Source organism: Haemaphysalis longicornis, unplaced genomic scaffold (assembly GCF_048455015.1).
Source record: "Haemaphysalis longicornis isolate Haplotype H1 unplaced genomic scaffold, Haemaphysalis longicornis Haplotype H1 scaffold_3, whole genome shotgun sequence".
Classification (NCBI taxonomy): domain Eukaryota; kingdom Metazoa; phylum Arthropoda; class Arachnida; order Ixodida; family Ixodidae; genus Haemaphysalis; species Haemaphysalis longicornis.
Window position 1 is genome coordinate 19,930,592 of NW_027526335.1, and position 15,075 is coordinate 19,945,666.

The following is a 15,075-nucleotide window of genomic DNA, read 5'->3' on the forward strand; positions in this document are numbered from 1 at the left end:
TTTGCTAGGTTCTTGAGAGGTCGGAATTTTGAGCAAGAAAGCTGGGTATGCTTGATATGAATTAAGTGCAAAATTCACATTTCGGCATTTTCGCTAGCGAAATGTCGGTCAATTTACGCTCAAACCGTGGTTTCACTCTCCGTAGACTAAACGCCCGTTCACACTTGCGACGAAGCGACACTATTTCTGCCGCAGCGACAAAAAAGGGTCGAGACCAAACGACGAAAACGATCGCCAGGCGACTACATTAAGCGATGGAAATCGCGTCGCTTCGTCGCAAGTGTGAACGGGCTTATGGCGTTTTGGTCGGACTTCTGTGGCCGAGGGGCTACTGGCGGGTACGTTACCAGTATGTCCCATTTTTGGCGAGTTGGTTATTTAAACGAACTGATTCTGTTCAGCCGAAAATGTGCGTGTCCCAGTCCGTGCTGTTACATCGCGCATCAGACCTCCTCCCGCAATACAGTGCCGACGTCCCCCCCCCCCCCCCCCCCCCCTCTCTCTCTCTCTCTCTCTCTCTCTCTCTCTCTCTCTCTCTCTCTCTCTCTCTCTCTCTCTCTCTCTCTCTCTCTCTCTCTCTCTCTCTCTCTCTCGAAAAAGCGCTCTCGGTTCTCCGACAGCTGAGGGGGGACGTCGGAGCCACTGGAGGTCATTTCAGAGCAGATCAACTGAACGAACGAGCTAAAGGTGCGAGTGCGAAAGTCTGCATAGGCGTTTCGCATTAAAACGACACCGGAGGAAAATTCTGCGGCGTTTGGGAACTGAGAAGGGTGCAAATCGTGAACCTGTTAATTTTATTGGACACAAACTAGGACTGCATTGTGGTTAATGAAGAACACTTGGAAAAAGCAAGCACAAAACCTCCCCTCGCGGGAACCCCTGTGTAGATGCGACGCATAGGCGGAGCGGCGAAGGGACCGCGTTTTATAGCGCGCATAACGTTGAGGGGGCTGCGTAAGCCGGTCCCAGTCGATGACGACGTTGGCGTACTTGTAAAGCGGCGTGGACTCTAGGTGTTTGAGCCAAGCGTGAATGTTGCTTCGCCGGAGAACGGCACACCGGTTATATGCGCAGCGCGCCCGAAGGAGAGGAAACCGCGGAAGAGAGTACTGCACATGCGCCGGCCCCAGCGCGTCTGCCGCGGCTATGACGCAACGTGCCGCGGCTATGACGCAACACAACCCAACACAATCCACTTTAATCCAATCCAATCCAATCCAAGCCAATCCAATCCAATCCAATCCAATCGAATCCAATCCAATGCCCCTCGCGAGAGAGTGTTCGCTATCGGAGAGGAGAGGGGGTGAGCGGCGGAGAGCGCAGCTGGCACGGCGAGGAGAATGGGGGAGGGGTGGACAACGCCGACGACAACGACGACGACGACGCCGGAGGGACAAGGCGAGTGAATCAGATGCTCTGCATCTAAAAATCACGTGCACTAGAAAGCTTGCAATACAAGGAATGACGGAGCTGCATGTGTGTATGCATAAACCCTTTCCTGTCGTTCGTGGGTACTTGACGGCAGTATTGCGACTGTTTGAAATCCCTTGTGCCGTGTGCTAATAGAGAGTTTTAGCAGTCCGTCAGTTCCGTCGTGTACGTTGTTACCAGGTTTACCGGGACCCGTCTGCGCCTGCGCACGCGGAAGGGCGAGGAGGCGCGGACATGGCGAAGGCAGGCCCGCGGAACTAATCCCCCTACTGCGACGAATGCCCACGTGCCCAGACGGGTCCGGTCAACCCGGTAACAATTCGTACACGACGGAACAGACGGACTGCTAAAACTCTAATGTTCGGCCGTTAGGGTGACGCCTATGGGTAGTAAGAGGCTTTTGCGCGCCTTGAGCCAGTGTGTGTTGGACAGAGGTCGAGAACTGTTAGGTTTTCGGAGTGAGCACTGTGGGATCCTTTCACGCAACCCTGACAGGGCACACCCAAGCCAAATAAGTTGCTGTGTTTGGGGTGCCGGGACAGTATGGACGATTGGGGGATGGGGATATCTAATGGAGGAAGGTGTGGTTGTAGAAAGCTTCGGTGTGGAGTCGTAGCCAAATGTGTGCGTCCGCCACGCCTAGGGATGGATTTGGGGGCGGTAGGGCCCCGCGAGAAGCTCGGTAGTGATGGAGGATGCATAGTAGTTTCGTGAGGGGGGTGCAGGGCCAGAGGGCCGCGAAGTGGTTCGTCTTCTTCCCCTTTTGGGAATGCGCGGTGGGTAGCCAAGTTCCATAGTCTGACGCAACGGTCATGTTTTGTAGTTCTGCTAAACGGCCGTGATCTGTAGCTTCTTGACACGGAAAATTGTCGGTAGTTGGAAGTGCGTAACAATTCCGCAGTAGCATGGCACAGTCATGTCCTGTAGCCCTTCTAAACAAAATTTATTTATTTATTTATTTACTTATATAAGTAAATTTTTAAATTTAATTTTTTTAAATAAATAAAAAAATATGTATATATATAAATATATATATAAATATATATATATATATATATATATATATATATATATATATATATATATATATATATATATATATATATATATATATATAAGTAAATAAATAAATTTTGCTTAGAATGGCTACAGGACATGACTGTGCCATGCTGCTGCGGAATTGTTACGCACTTCCAGCTACCGAAAATTTTCCGTGTCAAGAAGCTACAGATCACGGCCGTTTAGCAGAACTACAAAACAGTCATGTCCTGTAGCCCTTCTACACAAAATTTACTTATATATATATATATATATATATATATATATATCAAGGTTGCAGTCGTCATTGCCAGTGCTATTCGGCTTTTTTTCGAAATATATAATAGGGCCGAATGACGTGTGCTTGTCACGTTTCTTTGATTCATTGATAAATAAGCGAAAATATAAGTCGAGAAAAAATCCGCCGTTTTCCGGGAGCGGGACTCGAACCCACATCTCCGCATAACCGGTGCGGTGCGTTAACCAATTACGCTATCCCCACAGCGGCTTCTCTCTCGACTTTAAAGCGGGGGTTTATATTTACAAGAGCTCTGAGGCCGGTCAACTAGCGCCGCCCCTCGACTACCGCGGGAGACGTAGAACGTCTTCTTTCCCAGCGGCCGCCACGTAGAACGTGGTCGGAGGTCGGGGTTAGCAATTGGCATATCCGAACTGCTGGAGCCAGTGCCTCGTAATGCATGTAGCAGAACAGAGAGATACGGGACGAGGGACTCGGTAAAGATACATATCAAGGTTGCAGTCGTCATTGCCAGTGCTATTCGGCTTTTTTTCGAAATATATAATAGGGCCGAATGACGTGTGCTTGTCACGTTTCTTTGATTCATTGATAAATAAGCGAAAATATAAGTCGAGAAAAAATCCGCCGTTTTCCGGGAGCGGGACTCGAACCCACATCTCCGCATAACCGGTGCGGTGCGTTAACCAATTACGCTATCCCCACAGCGGCTTCTCTCTCGACTTTAAAGCGGGGGTTTATATTTACAAGAGCTCTGAGGCCGGTCAACTAGCGCCGCCCCTCGACTACCGCGGGAGACGTAGAATGTCTTCTTTCCCAGCGGCCGCCACGTAGAACGTGGTCGGAGGTCGGGGTTAGCAATTGGCATATCCGAACTGCTGGAGCCAGTGCCTCGTAATGCATGTAGCAGAACAGAGAGATACGGGACGAGGGACTCGGTAAAGATACATATCAAGGTTGCAGTCGTCATTGCCAGTGCTATTCGGCTTTTTTTCGAAATATATAATAGGGCCGAATGACGTGTGCTTGTCACGTTTCTTTGATTCATTGATAAATAAGCGAAAATATAAGTCGAGAAAAAATCCGCCGTTTTCCGGGAGCGGGACTCGAACCCACATCTCCGCATAACCGGTGCGGTGCGTTAACCAATTACGCTATCCCCACAGCGGCTTCTCTCTCGACTTTAAAGCGGGGGTTTATATTTACAAGAGCTCTGAGGCCGGTCAACTAGCGCCGCCCCTCGACTACCGCGGGAGACGTAGAACGTCTTCTTTCCCAGCGGCCGCCACGTAGAACGTGGTCGGAGGTCGGGGTTAGCAATTGGCATATCCGAACTGCTGGAGCCAGTGCCTCGTAATGCATGTAGCAGAACAGAGAGATACGGGACGAGGGACTCGGTAAAGATACATATCAAGGTTGCAGTCGTCATTGCCAGTGCTATTCGGCTTTTTTTCGAAATATATAATAGGGCCGAATGACGTGTGCTTGTCACGTTTCTTTGATTCATTGATAAATAAGCGAAAATATAAGTCGAGAAAAAATCCGCCGTTTTCCGGGAGCGGGACTCGAACCCACATCTCCGCATAACCGGTGCGGTGCGTTAACCAATTACGCTATCCCCACAGCGGCTTCTCTCTCGACTTTAAAGCGGGGGTTTATATTTACAAGAGCTCTGAGGCCGGTCAACTAGCGCCGCCCCTCGACTACCGCGGGAGACGTAGAACGTCTTCTTTCCCAGCGGCCGCCACGTAGAACGTGGTCGGAGGTCGGGGTTAGCAATTGGCATATCCGAACTGCTGGAGCCAGTGCCTCGTAATGCATGTAGCAGAACAGAGAGATACGGGACGAGGGACTCGGTAAAGATACATATCAAGGTTGCAGTCGTCATTGCCAGTGCTATTCGGCTTTTTTTCGAAATATATAATAGGGCCGAATGACGTGTGCTTGTCACGTTTCTTTGATTCATTGATAAATAAGCGAAAATATAAGTCGAGAAAAAATCCGCCGTTTTCCGGGAGCGGGACTCGAACCCACATCTCCGCATAACCGGTGCGGTGCGTTAACCAATTACGCTATCCCCACAGCGGCTTCTCTCTCGACTTTAAAGCGGGGGTTTATATTTACAAGAGCTCTGAGGCCGGTCAACTAGCGCCGCCCCTCGACTACCGCGGGAGACGTAGAACGTCTTCTTTCCCAGCGGCCGCCACGTAGAACGTGGTCGGAGGTCGGGGTTAGCAATTGGCATATCCGAACTGCTGGAGCCAGTGCCTCGTAATGCATGTAGCAGAACAGAGAGATACGGGACGAGGGACTCGGTAAAGATACATATCAAGGTTGCAGTCGTCATTGCCAGTGCTATTCGGCTTTTTTTCGAAATATATAATAGGGCCGAATGACGTGTGCTTGTCACGTTTCTTTGATTCATTGATAAATAAGCGAAAATATAAGTCGAGAAAAAATCCGCCGTTTTCCGGGAGCGGGACTCGAACCCACATCTCCGCATAACCGGTGCGGTGCGTTAACCAATTACGCTATCCCCACAGCGGCTTCTCTCTCGACTTTAAAGCGGGGGTTTATATTTACAAGAGCTCTGAGGCCGGTCAACTAGCGCCGCCCCTCGACTACCGCGGGAGACGTAGAACGTCTTCTTTCCCAGCGGCCGCCACGTAGAACGTGGTCGGAGGTCGGGGTTAGCAATTGGCATATCCGAACTGCTGGAGCCAGTGCCTCGTAATGCATGTAGCAGAACAGAGAGATACGGGACGAGGGACTCGGTAAAGATACATATCAAGGTTGCAGTCGTCATTGCCAGTGCTATTCGGCTTTTTTTCGAAATATATAATAGGGCCGAATGACGTGTGCTTGTCACGTTTCTTTGATTCATTGATAAATAAGCGAAAATATAAGTCGAGAAAAAATCCGCCGTTTTCCGGGAGCGGGACTCGAACCCACATCTCCGCATAACCGGTGCGGTGCGTTAACCAATTACGCTATCCCCACAGCGGCTTCTCTCTCGACTTTAAAGCGGGGGTTTATATTTACAAGAGCTCTGAGGCCGGTCAACTAGCGCCGCCCCTCGACTACCGCGGGAGACGTAGAACGTCTTCTTTCCCAGCGGCCGCCACGTAGAACGTGGTCGGAGGTCGGGGTTAGCAATTGGCATATCCGAACTGCTGGAGCCAGTGCCTCGTAATGCATGTAGCAGAACAGAGAGATACGGGACGAGGGACTCGGTAAAGATACATATCAAGGTTGCAGTCGTCATTGCCAGTGCTATTCGGCTTTTTTTCGAAATATATAATAGGGCCGAATGACGTGTGCTTGTCACGTTTCTTTGATTCATTGATAAATAAGCGAAAATATAAGTCGAGAAAAAATCCGCCGTTTTCCGGGAGCGGGACTCGAACCCACATCTCCGCATAACCGGTGCGGTGCGTTAACCAATTACGCTATCCCCACAGCGGCTTCTCTCTCGACTTTAAAGCGGGGTTTATATTTACAAGAGCTCTGAGGCCGGTCAACTAGCGCCGCCCCTCGACTACCGCGGGAGACGTAGAACGTCTTCTTTCCCAGCGGCCGCCACGTAGAACGTGGTCGGAGGTCGGGGTTAGCAATTGGCATATCCGAACTGCTGGAGCCAGTGCCTCGTAATGCATGTAGCAGAACAGAGAGATACGGGACGAGGGACTCGGTAAAGATACATATCAAGGTTGCAGTCGTCATTGCCAGTGCTATTCGGCTTTTTTTCGAAATATATAATAGGGCCGAATGACGTGTGCTTGTCACGTTTCTTTGATTCATTGATAAATAAGCGAAAATATAAGTCGAGAAAAAATCCGCCGTTTTCCGGGAGCGGGACTCGAACCCACATCTCCGCATAACCGGTGCGGTGCGTTAACCAATTACGCTATGCGTTAACCAATTACGCTATATATATATATATATATATATATATATATATATATATATATATATATATATATATATATATATATATATATATATATATATATATATATATATATATATATATATATATATATATATTTTTTTTTTAATTTATTTATTTAAAAATACCCGTAAAGGTCCTCACTAGGAGGGTATTACATAGGGGGCGGGATACATTGTAAACGAACAATGCAAATAATACTAACAGCACGTTAATAGGCAAACAAGTAAATACATGCGGGTGCGAGGCAACAAAAACCAAGAAGGAAGAAAAAGAAACAAAAAATTTGGAAATGACTCGTAAACAAACACATAAAAGCACTTTTTAGTGAAGTTAACATACAACGTAAGTGTGTAAAAGCTTTGAAATTTGGTCGGATCGGTTACAGTAACAATGTGAGATGCTGGGCATTCTGTGCGAGGCATGAAGGATTGTGAATATTTAAAAGTGTGGCATTTCACACGTGTCACTTTTCACACTGGCATTTCACACGTGGCATTTCACACAGGTATGTTCTTTGCATATACGAAACATGTTCGTATTCATGCAATATGCTGAACGTTCCATAATACGTAATACGGAACATGTTGCGGCAACAAGGTTCGCACACACTTCCCCTTCTTTGATTGTGGATTTTTTTTGCAGTTATATGGCTGCTTTAAAAGCACCACGCAATGAATGCTTGACGCGGGTTTGGGGGGGAGGGGTGGGGGGGTTGGAGGCTCTTACGGCAATCCGTTGAACAACGCGGAACAGGCATTGCGATACATATATTTTTGACAAAGCAGGTACCCTCTCTTGGTATCCTTTGTACTTTCATAGATGTTAAAAACAAGAAGTCCTTCTAGTGATGTCGTATACACAGCAATCATTTGATGTCGTAGATGTCAAGTCCGAATCTTGCATATTGCGAGCGAATACTATTTTGGGTCAACCTACTTGTCAAAACAGAAATCTGTGCTTTTCTGTGCTAATTCTTGCTCCGCCAAGCTGCATGAGAGGTTGCTTTGTCTTTGAATGTGCACGGTGCATAGCGATATGTTCCCCCAAACACAACCCAGCTCCACACGAGGTAGAAGCAGCCTTGGGCAGTGACTCTATAATATCCAAATGCATAAGCAGCTTCATGCTGTTTTCTGCGTGTTTTTTGAGCCGAGTCGTGCTTTTTGTATAAGTTTGCGGGCAATTTTCGAAGGCCCTGTATACCGAATTTGTGCCGAAGACCCATCGATCCAGAGCTGTAAAACCCTAAAGGTCGTTGGTCGGGTTATGCTGGCGAACGGCGCCTGCCGGGTGCGCAGAACCTCGCCCAGCGGCAACTCAGCCACCTTCTTGGCTTCCTGAGGTCCACATTTTATGGCGGGCCTCGTTAAACTCTTGCAAGACCGTGCGCGCGGTGTCGAAAGAAGCTGTAGAGAAAGATCCCAAAAGCTTCAGCTTTGTTTTAGATTTTATACATTCTTTACTCACGCCTACTTTAGCGCCGCTTTAGAGAAGAATTACTGGGAACCCAGAAGCCATTCTGCGAAAAAATTCGGTTGTACATATGCGTGCATACTTAGTTTGTTATGGAAAGCTACGGAAGCCTATTTTCTCGCTTTTGATACTGCTTTTACGGTATGCGGCTTATATCCTGACCAGACGAGAAAAAAAAAAAAGCACAGTAATCCCTCGTTACCTCAAAGTCGTAAGATCTGGATGAAAATTTCGAGATAAGCGGAGTTTCGAGTCAAGCGAAATGCCAAAAAATTGTGGCCAGGACACTGCAATAAGAGCAACAAAAGCTCCACCGCAGGGGCGAGCTTTCGTTATGGACGCAAAATAGTTAGCAGGAAAAAAAGAATGTTTCTTATTACGGAAGAAAAAAACTACGTGATGTTCGCCTGTTTCGCTTTCGCATCTCGTCCCAGAAAAAGGTACTCGTACTGCTCAATGTATCGCACCAATTATTGGTGTCCAGCGCTAAATTTTACGTTGATGCGAGGCAGGCGCAGCGTGTTGGTTATTTCTGCCGTTGTAATTAATTTTTGAGGCTGCTCGTTGTCCCCATTATCAGCTGCGTCGTCCAAAACTATCACAAGGGTGCTGGCATCGGATTGCATTCCGGTAGCGGAGACACCGGCCTCGTACAGCGCGTACTCCGCGTAAATTTCCCGTTCACGTAACCGCGTTCGGCGTGTAGTGGGAGCTAGTCGTTCGAACGGAGACCTTATCAGCTGCCTGTAGCCGACTTTGTCTTGTGTCCTCTTTGTCGATATTTCGAAATATCCGTGGTCCCCCGAGAAAACGTTTCGAAATGAAGGGGGCAAATACTATGGTAAGTAAATGCACGGCGAGAAAATGCTTCTACTTAAGCGATAATTAGAAATACCCCAGCTCGAGTTAAGGAAAGATGACTATTTTTTCCCTTCATGCTGCTGAGATTAGAAGAGCTTAGGAAACTGGAAATTCCAAGCCCCGCGCTCGCGTCAGAAGCACACGACACGCTACGTCGACTGTGTGGGCATCGTTGTATAGAGCGGACACTCTTACATAATCAGACGGGTCACTGTTTAAATCACCATTTCATAGGGAGCAGCAAGCGTACGTGCAGCGCCAGGTCGTTCACAGGTAGCATGTTGCAGACGCCATGTGTTTCCTGCGGCTGCTCCACTCTTTGACGTCTGTGCGGTCCTAATCAAGGAGGTTCTATAAAACTTATACAACCTCCTAGGTCCTCATGCGGTATTATAATCGGAGAAAGCATGAAATTTATTGAGCTCTTTCAATCCGCGTGAAGGGAAATACGTTCATATACGCGTTATCCCTTCACGCGGATTGCAACGTACGTTGGGGAACCATCGATGCCGCTTGTTGAAAAGATTGTGTAATCGTGCTAGTTGACGCTGTACCAACACGCGCTGGATGACATTTTGGAGTTTCCAATTATAAGTTTTCTTTAAAGCAAAGGTTACTTTCGTCCAGTGGTTTCGCCACGGATGCGCAAATCCACTTTTTCACCTCAGACCCCCCCCCCCCCCCCTGCGACACACCCCTTGAAACGCATCGCGGGATTCACCGCGCCCGCTTTCGGCGCTGCGCACAAGGCCCCGTATTCAGTCGTTCTGCTTAACTGATCAGCTGAGCGGCGCGCGTTGCGGGCGCTCAGCTGATCGGCAGCCGACCAACCCCGCCGCCTCCCGCGCATGCGCCGCTGGGTCGTCTCGGGTTACGCGACTCATCTTGCGCCCGGCGAAGAGAAACACCGCGTTCGCCGCGAACGAAAGCGAGGTGGGCCTCCTTCTGTGAGCGTTGCACGGGACCGAATGGCGTTGAGCCGTGGTCGGCAATGCAGCTACATCAAAGAGAGAGGTTAACCAAGCGAAACCAATACTCAACTAAGCCAAGCTTTTGCTTTGCATGTCCAAGGTTAGCTGAGCTAAGCCGCGGCCATTTTTTTATAATAAAAATGCCGCGCGAACAGTGCGAGAACGAGAAGAATTAAGCAGGCACTTGCTGCCCTCATCATGGGATCAGCGAGAAGAGGGAGAGGGGGTGGGGTTGGAATGTTTATTACATGGCGGAGGTGGCAGAAGACTGACGCATTTCAATGACATTTGGAGCGAAGCCAGCAGATAAGCGGTCAATGCTCTTTCTTACTTTTTATCAATTTCTGGTTAGTGGGGAGGCAAGATTTGATATAGCGAGGCATTAAAGTGGTTTAGGTTTAATTATATTTATTAAAACGGAGCTTTCTATGCCTCACTTGCGCCGTAGATCGGAACACCAAAACACACTGCAGAAAAGCCAAATTTACACAATGGGTTTTCACGAAGGGCACATGATGATGATGATGATGATGAAAAGCGAAGCACCTCAAAAACAAAGCGCTTTTCCGTTGGTCGAAATCGTAGCCTTATGACACCGACGTCTATCCGATTGCGCCATCCCGACACGGTCGAAGCAGTTTGGATTTAGAACTTCTATTTCGACTCAGGTTGCACGGGAGAAGGCATCGCGTTTTAACCACCTTTCTCTTATCAAAGGGGCCTCAATTTTCATGGCATATCCGAGGCATTGCTAAGATTGCACCAGAAGCGGTAAGGAATAACGGGCGTGTAGACACACAGACGGATCGGATTTTCGGGACTAAAATTCAAAATAATAGCGATAAATTCATGCAGTGTATATTAAAGGGGCCCTGCAGCACTTCCCATCGACTACTCGGAATGTATTTTGGGGTAAAGTCTATTGCCCCAGCAATCTCCTCCCGCAAGAATTGCGAAAATCCATTCACTATCACCGAAGCTACGCGCGATGAGAAATCGCGCATAATTGTTCCCTCTCAACTCGACCGCGGACAACGCGACGAAAGCTGCGTGCTCTCTCCCGGAGAGGGAGGCGGTGGTCTTCCGCTGCCTTCGATATATCACAGGCCGGGGAGTTTTCTCCTTTGCTGCGCAACGTGGAGGGCTCTATTTCGGGTCTGGTGCCACAGAAAAGCAGGCGCGGCTGCCTGCTCGCAAGCGCGCGCTCGGGCTGGTAGGGCGTTTTTGAAGCAATAAAGTTTGTTGTCGAGTGGTCTGGTTGAAAGGGAAGTATTGAACTCATCACACAAACTTCGCGCGCACTCAAAACACAAAAGAAACGCCAAAAACTGTCCGTAGACGTTCAGGCGTATAGAAGAGGTTGGTACACAGCGCCGATGACGGTGGTTTGTCACAGAAAATGCGAGAAATATGCCACGAAGTTGACCAGCGACAGCCAATAAGACCGCCATGGCCTCAATGACGTCGTTTAGGCCATGCCAGGGGTGCATAATGAGGAAAACTGAAGAGAGCGCGGTTGGCCGCGTCTTTCACAGCGATTTGCGCGCTCACCGCTTCACGTGCACGTGTAATATTTGGCTCAGGTATTCCTGGCAGTGTAATCTAAACGTCGCGCAGGTTTACTTTCACTGCTCAAAGAGTCCTTCAGGGTCCTTTTAAGATTCGGTTCATCGAGCAGAAAATACGCCTCTCTGCACTGTGTTGAAGCAGCTGCTGCTGCTTCTTTTCAAAGAGCTCGCAATGGAGCAAATTATATAGTGGCCAATAATTTTGTTTCGCCTGTTTTACTGCCTAGCAATAGAAGGGGCATGTCGGCAAAAAGTGACCGCCAGTCGCATTGCACAGCTCCGTTTGTGGCAGTGGCAAAGCAGCGACAAAGCAGCAAGCAGTGGCGCAGGACCTGGGGGTCACTCCGACTTCTTTTAGTGCTTCTACCAGAACTTGGCTAGCGCACAACCAGACGCGGGACAGTGAAAGAGACGCCATAACGTCGACTCAGACGTGTGAAAATAGGCCAGCCGAGGTTCGAGCGCTGCTTGCTTCACTATGTAATTTCGCATTCGCTTTCACCCCAGGTGATGCCCGGGAAAGAAGAAATCGTGCCCTTAATGGGAAAATGCCAATTAGAGCAATCGAGTTACTTTCTACTACACTTGGCGGAGAGCTGCGGTGGACTGCGGCCGGTTCTTGCGTTTATTTCCGCGGCACCTCCAAAACGAGAGCAGTGTCGTGCGCGTTCCCCAGCGACTGACGATTTGCGCTGCAGCGCGCCTAGGCGTATTAGTGCATTTCGCTTTCTTTCTGTGCGCTGGTTCTTTCTGTGCGCAGGAGAAATTTGCTTTGTCCTCTGGTTAAAAATTGAACTTGTAGCTGCGTAACTTGAAAAGAAATCACGAGGAACAGGGTGATAAGGAAAAGGAAATATAGTGCAGGAGCACTGTGACGTTCTTTTTTTGAAAGAGCTTGCATACGTGCCGTTATTATATGCGCCTCATATTTCACTCTGTTATTTTTTTTCCTGAGCATACGAGTACGAACCGAATTAAGAGAGTCTATTCATACGAATTAGGTTTAAGCGCCAAGCACCATTTCAAGAAAAGAAAAAAGGATTTTGATAGGACAGAAGAGCTCTATATCGGCCACTTTATAGGAACGCTTCTGTCCTATCAAAATACATTTTTTTCTTGACGCTTCGACCTACTTCATATGACGGAATACCAACTAGCTCGCATCGACACACTGATTCTGAGTCTACTCATTTAAAAAAGACGTATTGGCAGACGTGAATGTAATGCGATTATTCAGCGTTTAACTGCTGTGCAGGTCATACCTTTAGCGGCATAAATTTTCATTCATTAACATAAATTTTTGAATATCAGCCGACGCTGCAATAGTTTCCCTCGCTGGTAACTAGATAAAATTTGCCAACGCTCCCTGCGTCTTCTTCAGCAGATAAAGGAAAACGGATTTTGCGTTCGCTTCCAGTAGGTTCCTTCACACGTAGGAGTGCTTGGAAACGAGGCTGCGGACCAGTTGGCTCGTGAAGCGACATCGTGCACTCGTCTTCTGAAGGTGGCTCCAGATGAACGGCGCATTTTAAAAACAATCATACAAGATCATTTCCGCTGTCTTTGGCGACCACAGCATCGACCTTGTGTCACAAAAGGAATGAAGAGGACAGAGGCAACCTTACTGTTCCGCATCCGGACCAACTCAGCGCGGACACCGGCGTGGCTCCATACGCTGAACATTATCGCTTCACCTCTGTGTGGAACGTGTGGTGCTACAGGCGACATCGGTCATTTTATTATGGACTGCCGAGAGCATGCGGATGAGCGGTTAGCTTTGTTTAAAGAACTGCGAATGATGGCCGCTCCGCATGCCTCTTTGAACGATTTAATTTTCCCGGAAGGCCATTGGATCACGAGGTGGGACATCTTTCGTTTGATCCTGCAATTTTTACGTGTCACAAGCCTCAGCGAGTCATGGTGAATTTCCGCGCAGTGCGGTAAAAAGGTGCTGATCGGGTGAGCAATTGCCGGCATACCACGCAAGGCTAGGTCCACCCGTCAATAAACATCACCACCACCACCACTTTGTTTTGCTGTTTTCACCTCAGCGCAGTTTCGCTTGCTGTGGAGCGCCCTTTAAGGGTAAGTTTCAAAGAAATGATATTGGCGTGAACATGACGAACAGAGCGGCCACCGCTGTACAAACAAATAAAAACGTTCCCTGGATGCACAGCGGGCTGTGCAGACTGCAGCCTAATTTTTTTTTTCAACTCATGATGTTCAATTTCTTTTTTGAAACATTCAACTTGTAAGCCACCCCTGATGGCGCTGTGATAATAAATCACTGAAACGAACGACTCCGTTATTAAGACGTTGTCCATTAAAACATGTCCGCGAAGTGTGCTGAAGCCGTCATAACCCGAAGTATTTGTCGTGTTTGTGAACACTCCCACTCTATGGAAGATGTAATGCGAGGGGGAGACACTTCAATGTGGGTTATGTTCCGGGGCCTGTCGTCCTGCTGAAATAACTGTTTCCGTTAAGCACGTGTTTGCATATTGGCTATGTACAGTGTTATATAGATAGGGTTTTTCGTTTTCCGCTTTTATATTTTTTTAAAATCGGGGGTAAAAATCGGGTGCTATTTTTCAAACAGATAATCGGGGAGAAATCGGGTTTTCTTGTAAAACCATTCCGAAATTCGGGTTTTTTTTTTCGGGTTTAGATCTACAGACATACTAAGTAATACCCCAAGTTGATTTTATCAGAAGGTATCACGAGCTTTTTAACTCTAACCTGTTGAAATTGGTGTTTGTTTCGAGATGGAAATTGGGGAACATCAGGGTTTTCTAGCAACTGTTCTCCGAACTTCGGCGTTTGTTTGGAAATGAATCAGTACTGATGACAGTAAAGAGAATTTATAATTTCTAAGAAATAAAACATTTATTCACAAAAGCTGGTCATGGATTTTTTTTACACATCATTTTTTGCACACATAATCATCTGCATGCGCAACATGTCGGTCTCCATTCCAGATCTGTCCGATCGTTGAACGTACCTCAGCTGGGAAAAAAGTCCTCCCTACATCACAGCTTCTATTAGCTAAACACAACAACGTCAGTGCAGCACCTGTGAGTCTGGCGTAGCGAGTGGTGTAGTCATACCAATACTACCTGAGTTCGAAAGATGTGTTTGTGGGGCTTGCTTTCATCAAGTATATACTGGTTGAGAACGGCGGACCGTCAGCGCACGATTTTGCAGATCGCTACATTCAAAAGGTCGGTTCGGAGAAAAATCGATTCTCCTTGAACATGTTCGGGGTCGACGGGGCATAAGAATCTTGTAAAGACAGGTTTTACCAGAAAACGAGCAACCCTAAATATAGGGCACCGTGCTCTCTTCCGATAACGAGGATAATAATTATTATCATTGGTGATACGCGCATTTTAAGAATCTTCCGTATTTTACTGACCCAACGTTCTCCTAATTTATATACATATACATTTTAATTTAAATTCATTTTTCTAAATTAGGAAAAAAAAAAACGCAATTTTATGCGCCCAGCGGCTTGGCGACGCGTTG